The 7329-nt window shown below is 39.0% G+C and overlaps 1 pseudogene; it reads right to left on the bottom strand.

Moving 5' to 3' along the window:
* Window positions 1-3942: 3942 nt before the first annotated feature.
* LOC142436461 (NADH dehydrogenase [ubiquinone] 1 alpha subcomplex subunit 5 pseudogene) lies at window positions 3943-4362 on the bottom strand (annotated as a pseudogene).
* Window positions 4363-7329: the final 2967 nt, after the last annotated feature.

Below are 7329 nucleotides of genomic sequence, written 5' to 3'. Positions count from 1 at the left end.
TCCTATGAAATGTGACACAACCTTACTCACTGAAAGTCAAGAGGACTTGAAGCACTTAGTGATGAAGAGCACAAACTACAGCTTTCAGCATGGTTTATATCTTATCACTAAGAAAATAAAACCCTCACAATTGGACCAATAAGCAACATCACAATAGAGAAAATATTGAAGTTGTTAAGGATTTATTTTAATCGAAATCACAATCAATGCCCACAGAAGCAGCTGTCAAGGAATCATACAACATTGGGAAAATCTGCTGCAAAATATCTCTTTAATGTGTTAAAGGAGCCCCGGTGATATAGTGGGTTAAGCATTGGGCTCCTAACCGCAAGGTCAGCAGTTTGAACCCATTAGCCACTCTGCAGGCAGAAAGATGAGGATTTCTTTTCTGGTAAAGATTTACAGACTGTGCAGGGCCAGTAACGTGGGGTCTCTATGCGTTGGAATAGATTCTGTGGCATTGCGTTTTTTCAGAATGTGTTAAAAAGCAGAGGTATCACTTGGAAGATTAAGGTGTGCCTGCCCAAGTTTATTTTCAACCCCCTCGTGTGCCTGGGAAAGCTATACAATGAATAAGGAAGGCCAAAGAACTGATGCCTTGAATTATGGTTTTTGAGAAGAATATAAATATATCATGAGCAGCCAGAGAACAAATAAGTCTACATTGGAGGAAGTAGAACCGGAATGCTCTTCAGAAGAGAGGATGGCAAAATAACTAAGATACTTTGGGCATATTATGAGGTGGGACCAATTCCTGGAGAAGGGCATCATGCTTGGTGTTTTAGGCTGAGTTCTCTAGAGAACCAAAGTCCATGACACTTGTATGCTTACAGAAAGAGTTTTATTTCAAGAAGTGGCTCAGATGGCTATAAAAGTGGGTAAGTCCCGTGCAGTTCAAGTCCATGGGATAGATGTAAGCTGGAGGCTTCTCCTGACATGTGTAGCTACAAGGGCTGATTAAAAGGAAGCAGGTAGACCACAGACCGGAGGATGCAGAGCTGAACAGATGTGAAATTGGCCAAATGAGCCCAAGGTCAGCAGTCTGCTGATGGCACCTAGGATTGGCAAATGAGTAATAGAAGTTTCAGGAATCAGATACCAAATCCAGATCCAGCAGAATTGCCCTAGCTCCTGCATACTGTTAATCCATACCTGGAATCAGCCATACCCCGAAGAAACCTCCCTCGGTTGTTGAGAAAGTAGGACCCCATTCAACTGAGATTTGATGAATGAGTTTGTGGTGAATCTCCTGAAGTCCTTTCTCTACTGTCCCAGTAGACCTGTGCTTTCTGCTTTTGTTCTTTTGTTCCTCTTGCCTGGTGTAATTTTTATTTTACTTTTATCTTCTCTTATTCCCTATTTTCACTTAGGGAAATTTTGTCTTTTCTATGAGTTGGAATCGATCCAACTTACATTGATCCAGGAAATATTCTTTTGTTTTTTTTTATTTTAACAATTTATTGGGGCTGATACAATTCTTTTCACAGTTCATACATATACATACATCAATTGTATAAAGCACATCTGTACAGTCTTTGCCCTAATCATTTTTTTCTCTTTTCTTCTTTCACATTTTATTAGGGACTCAAACAACTCTTACCACAATCCATACATATACATACATCAATTGTATAAAGCACATCCATACATTCCCCGCCCCAATCATTCTCAAGGCATCTGCTCTCCACTTAAGCCCCTTGCATCAGGTCCTCTTTTTTTTTTCCCCTCCCTCCCCTTTTCCCCCTCCCTCATGTGCCCTTGGTAATTTATACCTCGTTATTTTGTCATATCTGGAAATATTATTTTATTGGTCCAACCTACATTGATATCTTGCATGCCTAAACTTTCAAAACATTGAACTTCATTATTTCTATGACATTTATCATAGATTATAGTTAAATGTATATATATGTGTATCATTAACTTCTCACTTATATTTTGAATTCCTTAGCAGCACAGATATTAATAATAAAAAAGTATATCTACAAAACAAACTAACAATTCATTTAAATGGTTACTCTGTCTCAGATACAGTATTAATCATTTTACACTATTTCATTCATACTTATTCTTCACTTATCAACAGTTAGTTTCCCCAAACCAAGGCATTATATAAACATCAGCAGTATTTGAAAATGGAGGATAATCCCATAAGATCACAAACAGAAGAAAACTACACTAAGTCACAACTGTTAGATTGCATCATAACATTATGTGCCAAATTATATTCTTATATAAGTGCTATTGACTGAGAATCACGGCCAGCCAAGTTGACACATAACCTTAGCCATCACAGTCAGTGCTAGTCTACTCTCACAATTTGGCCTTCATTACGGACAGATATATATCACTGATGACACATTAGTCAGATAGTAGGTTTTCAATGATTGTCATAAATATGAAATGTCAGATAAAGACCATAAATGAGGACTAAGGGTAATTCTTACAACAGACCCGGAAAAGGAAGAGGTGTTTACTGCACTCTACACCAAGAATTCGGTCTCTGTGGCTAAACACCATGTTTAAATTCATGGACAGGGTAAATACTGCAGTCCAGAATCAAACTCAGATCTATCAGTTGAATTTGAATGTCTACTTGTATTATTTTATAAACAGTAATTTGGGAAACACTTACAAATAACACCATTTCATAGCTACTGATTATTTACTGTGTGCCACATCTTATTCTAAGTGCTTCTCATGTATCCAATAATTTAATTCTTAGAACAGCCAGTGAAGTAGAAGCTGTCATTACCTTCATGTATATAAAAATGGTACAAAAAGATTAAGTCTCGTAGCTAGGAAATGACAGAACTAGATTAGAATTCAAGTGTGAGTCTAGAACATGTCTTCTTACTCGTTATATTACAAATGCATTTAACAAACATCTGAGTAATTACCATGTCCCAGGCATTTAACAAATGAGAGTATGTGCATCTTTTAGGAATGTCTACTCCACCCATCACCCTCTCCAGTCAAGTGGATTCCAATTCCTAGGGACGGTGGAGGACAGAATAGAATTACTCCGTAGGGTTTCTTAGACTGCAACACTTTATTGGAGTAGGCAGCCTCATCTCATATTTTTTTAAAGTTGTGTAAACATATAATTCACATATCATATAACTCAGTAGTTCAATCACATCAATAAGACTTATACAATCACCACCACCATCTACTTTAGCTCCATCTTTTTCCTGGAGAAACTGCTGGTGGGTTTTAAACACCAACCTTGCAGTTAGACGTGCAATGCTTAACCCACTGTACCATCAGGGTCCCTTGGGAAGTGGACTACGATATGAGCAAATAAGAGTTTTTTGGGGGGCCATTGGTGTAAAAATTACACCAATGAGAGTTTACTGTCTTTGAAACACTATTCTAAGTTCTTTTCAAGTATAGGGTATTAGTTAATTTAGCTCATGATAATCTTGTGGGACCCTATTAATCATTAATTATTAATATTATTCCTATTCTCAGGTCAGAAAACTGAATATGTATGGGGTGCTAGGATGTTTACTAGGTTGCCCAAGATCACACAGCTAAAAAGTAGGAAGAACTGACTTGTGAACAGAGACAATATAGCTCCAGAGCCCAAATGCCTAGATAAATATTGCCGAGGGCACAGTGGTGATGCATTGAGCTGCTAATCTCAAAGCCAGCAGTTCAAAACCACCACTCACTCCTCAGGAGACAGATGAGGCTTCCTACTCCATAAAGTTACAGTCTGGGAAATCAATAGAGACAGTTCTTCTCTGTTCTCGAGGGCCTCGATCAGTTGGAATTGACTCAATGGCAATGGTTTTGGGGATTTTTGTAATAAAATTTTTAATTTTTCTGGAGTAGAAAGAATAGTATATACATATCATGTTAAAAGTGTATCTATATATCATGTTAAAAAGTACTGATGAGGTGATTTCAGGATCTTTTTTTTTTTTGAATATTTTATTAAACCATTTTCCCATCAGCACAGTAAAATAACACATGGAGGATTATATTGGCCATTTCCACTGATTGGCAGGGGGCTCTTCCACTAAAGGCTCCCACGGTTTCCACTGGATCATTTTCCTTGCCAGACTTAGTTCCTTTTCCACCTGTAAAATCATTTCCTCAATTTGTCCACCCTGAAGTTGGGCTTCTAATCTTTTAACATCAGATTCCATTTTAACCATATTTAGCTTCTCATTTGTAATCTCTTCTGTATACTTTCTATAGGCCGCATTTTTAGGGATGTGTTCAAGAACATCAAGGATCTTTGTGTATAATATTCTTAGTCTCTCTTGGGGGGTCTCACATACCGCCAATCCCACCAGGCCAGGGGTCTTCTTCAGCAGCCCCGCCATGACAGCGCCGACGAGCGGCCGGCGCGCGGCCGATTTCAGGATCTTGGAGGAAACAGAAATCAGAGTCTTTAGAAACAAGATTAAATAAAGCAGGTGCATTTACTAGAATGGTCAGCAGAGGGTGAAGGGAAGCAGCATTTGTATTGTGCTGCAAAATTAAAACAAGGTAAACTCTGTGGAATTGAGAGCCATCTCAAAAGTCCCCTCTTGTTCTAACATTCTTTGATTATCCTTATCCATATTCATTATTTCAGCTCACTATAAAGCACAAGCTTAAAAAATGCCACCCCTCCTCAAATAACATAGATAGAATGATTTTGAAAATCTGATCAAACATGATATTCATTTCAATATTTGTTGAATGTTTATTAAGAACATATCTAAAGAAATAAGTGTAATATCTATAAAGACGATGCCTCTCCACGGAAGAGACAAGATAAAAGTGTGAATGCCACTGCTCATGGACTCATAGAAACCCTATCTCGGGTTCCCCAGGCTTAGAAAATCCTTCCAGGGGCAGACAGCCTCGTTTTTCTCCAAGTATCATGTCAGCCATGGTTTAGCGATGTTCATAGCAATGGAGTGATTAATAGGAAAGGACGAGAAGTGAAGTAAGAAAAAGGTAGACCTTGCTCTATACTGAAGGGGAGTTAATATGTGCATGGACAGAAATGAAGGGAAATGTTGCTCTGTTCTTAAAACTAAAATTTTAAACTATTCAGTGCACAAGGAGAACCTATTGAGCAAGGCAGGATTCTTTATACAGTCTGTTTTAAGGAAGTCATATCGCCTCAGCGGGAATAAAACATGGCAGATTATAGTAGATAAATATCCAGGTGACCCAGTGAAACCCCTGAAAACTGATGCAAAACAATTGGTGCCAGTCCTTGTAAAGAGCGCTCCTAGATCATTCATGCAGGACTCTTAATTACAGACCACGGTTCACAACTAGTACTGGCAGCGTTAGCTGTTCACTTCTGCTAGTCTATGTAAGAAAATGAGATGAAGAGAGACTTCTTTGGAGAGGCATTAACAGAGTTCTTTGAATCTCACCCACTTCACTACCTGTTACCAAAGGGGAAGGAGAGGGGACATCGTGTTTGTTTATGGTAGAAATTTCCTAAATGTTCACCAATGGAAAGTGAATAGGCATATCCCTCAGAGAAGACTCAGACAAGGACATGACCCTGGTGCTGGTACAGCAAGAATGTCAAGGCTCAGATGACATGGCTTGTTGCATAGCAGAATGATTGTCTTTTCCTAAGTTGCTTCTTTGTGTTGATACAGCTAAGGGAATGGAAGGCCGTGGACTTACTTTCTCCTCTGACCTGGACAATTGACAGGCTGCCAATTCCACTGAACTTCTTTGGGATATAAGTAGAGTGTGAGGAATTGCATCCATTGACCTCTTCTTTATTATTATTTTTCTTTTTTTAAATTGTTTTATTAGGGCTCATACAACTTATCACAATCCATTCATAGATCAATTGTGTAAAGCACATTTGTATATTCTTTTTTTCTTTTTTTACATTTTATTAGGGACTCACGCAACTCTTATCACAATCCATACATACACATACATCAATTGTATAAAGCACATCCATACATTCCCTGCCCCAATCATTCTCAAAGCATTCGCTCTCCACTTAAGCCCCTTGCATCAGGTCCTCTTTTTCTTTTCCCCCTCCCTCCCCGCTCCCCCCTCCCAATGTGCCCTTGGTAATTTATACATCGTTATTTTGTCATATCTTGCCCTATCTGGAGTCTCCCTCCCCCCCTTCTCTGCCGTCCCTCTCCCAGTGAGGAGGTCACACGTGGACCCCTGTAATCAGTTCCCCCTTTCCAACAACCTCTTCTTTATTATTGTCTTCCAATCAGAAGCATGATTTTATTTAATACTTCAGGAGCAAATGGAAATTAGAAGAACCTTGCAGAGAGGCCAACTGGTCTTTTCACTTATCCTCAAATTTGGACCAGAAATACTCCAGTAATAATAATATTTCGAAAGAGGTAATGTATGGGAGCTGCACATCCCTCGCTTCTCAAATCAAGTCTGAGTCCTTTCAAGAAGGCCACTCAACTAGTTGGTTTTTGTCTCCAAGATAGTTAGGATCTTACCAGTGAATATTCTCCAGGTAAGATGCTGTGTCTGGAAGTGCCCTGAGAGGCAGCAAAGCACTCAGAAGGCTACTTTGAGAGTGGACGGCAGGGCCTAGGATTGTTGGAAGATTTGATAGGAACTTGAAGTTCTTGCTGTTAGAAGATTTAATAGGAACTTTGGAGAAGTGATCTTAATCAAAAGGACAAAGGGTTCACAACGTGAGGGTGAGCCTCAGAATTCCAGTAGCCAGACATAAAAGAGAGAGACAGCTGTTAGTGCAATCTGTGCGGAGCCCAGAAAAGTGCCCTGTGGAAGTCAGATGGTTTACAACTGTACCACATGACACTGTGCCCCAATACCTTCCCTCCCAGCCCCTAGCCATCACAAACAGTAACTGAAAAATGGGGAAGATGGAACTAGGGAAAAAAATGCAATTCTGACTTCTTATTCCACATAGTTAACAGGGAAGAGAGGAAATGTTAAATTTGAATGAGTTCAGAATTTGAAATCATATCTTACAGAGATGTTCATTGTGGCTCTACATTGATTTAGAGTTCTGTATTGTGGTGGCGTAAAGTGTTCTCTTAGTTTCATAGTCTCCTTTTTCACTGCACTATTGCTTTATCACCTTACCTTTTCTAAAATTGATCTGAAGTTCTCATTCACTTGGATAGCATGAAATGTTTACAGATTTTTTCTTTGTGGAACTCCGCTTATTTCCAGAATGGATTTCAAAATTTGTATCCTTCTTTTATTTATTCATTTTGCTCATATGGTATGCTTCTTTAATTTTTGTTGTACAGAATATGAGGAACTGCTCGGATCTTCTAGCTGCTGTGTAATGTGAGTGAATTCTATTAGTCTTCCTCACGCCTCAGGGTTCAAAGAGGA

This window comes from Tenrec ecaudatus, chromosome 1 (genome assembly GCF_050624435.1).
Source record: "Tenrec ecaudatus isolate mTenEca1 chromosome 1, mTenEca1.hap1, whole genome shotgun sequence".
In the NCBI taxonomy this organism is placed as follows: domain Eukaryota; kingdom Metazoa; phylum Chordata; class Mammalia; order Afrosoricida; family Tenrecidae; genus Tenrec; species Tenrec ecaudatus.
This window is presented reverse-complemented; position numbering and strand designations above follow the sequence as displayed.